The sequence below is a fragment of the Malurus melanocephalus genome, unplaced genomic scaffold (assembly GCF_030028575.1).
Source record: "Malurus melanocephalus ecotype Western Australia unplaced genomic scaffold, MMel_1.1 scaffold_2263, whole genome shotgun sequence".
NCBI lineage: Eukaryota > Metazoa > Chordata > Aves > Passeriformes > Maluridae > Malurus > Malurus melanocephalus.
Window position 1 is genome coordinate 12255 of NW_026625495.1, and position 1390 is coordinate 13644.

The following is a 1390-nucleotide window of genomic DNA, read 5'->3' on the forward strand; positions in this document are numbered from 1 at the left end:
TGGACTGAGATCCAGCAGGGGAAGAAAGCGGGGCGCTGTTTAACATGACGTTTGTTGGCAGTTGGTGCCAGGTTTACGAAGAAACTCCGGAAGAGACAAAGAGCAGAGAGGACGGTTATAGATGGTTATTTGCCAAGTGATGCCTGTAACGATGGGAAGAAGTAGAAGAGAAAAGGTGAAAGAAATTACTAAATCTGTTGTCAGGGACAGGGAAGAGGCAGAAGGCAAGATGCATTTTGGGGATGAGGTGGTGAGTGAGGAAAACACCCCTCCAAAGTATCTGTGGGTGCAGACAGCACGGGAACTGTGAAAAGCAGGGTCTGAGCAGGGGCAGAAGGGTCAATGAGAAGATGCAGAAATTGGGCTGGACTGAAGGGCACCAAAAGCATCTCCCGTTTCGCTGACCAATCCCTCGATTGCAGTCAAGCTGGAAAATGGATCAATGGATTTTCTCGTGGATACTGGAATATCCTGATCATAGTTACTGGCTGTAAGGGGCCTTTGAATAAAAGGAAAGGCATTGTTGGTGCTGCAATTGCAGGAAATCCCTCAGGGCAGGAAATCCCTCAGGGCAGGAAATCCCTCAGGGCAGGAAATCCCTCAGACCTCAGCTCTCACAACCCATGGAATTCACAACTGGGAACACAAAATGACCCCATCACTTTCTCCACGTGCCCGAGTGTCCTTTGCCATGGCTCAGGCGGGATCTGCTCTGCAAGTTAAATGCACAATTAACTTTTTCTAAGGAGTCTGTTCCATATTCCTCTGGAAAATGGATGAAAAGTGCAGCTCTGCCCATTCTCCCAGGGAAACTGCAGGAGAGGAAAGGAAAGAGGTTTTAGGTGCGCTCATACCATGGGTTTGCGCTTCAGGAATCCTGGAATGAGGAAGAAACTTGAGTTTGGTAAAAGCTGAACTGAAAGCAAGAGTCCAAGCGGTAAGAAAAGACCAACCACAATAAAATGAGAGACCCAACGAGGATGGGAAACAGTAATAGGCTCTTTTTTAGAGTTTGGGTTATTGCCAATTCAAATTGACCGCTCCAAACCTCCTGGAGAGAAAGCCTAAATCACTGGGATAGAATAGTGCAAGAGTTACAGGAATTTAACAACCAGACCGCTGGTGTTCATCCAATTGTCCCAAATCCCTTCTCGCCTCAGTCCCAGAGACCAACATGGACTTTGCGGAGTTGGATGTGAAACACATCTTCTGTTGTATCCCTGTGGGTGAACAGTCACCTTATCTTTGCCTTTCAATCCATCTCAAAGGGGAAGTGATATCAACAGGCTCAAGATTTGATTCAGACTTTGCAAATTGTTTTTAATTGTTCATCAGTAGCTGCAGACAGACAGTTGTGAGTGACCAATGGCACTGTGACACCGTACACCGG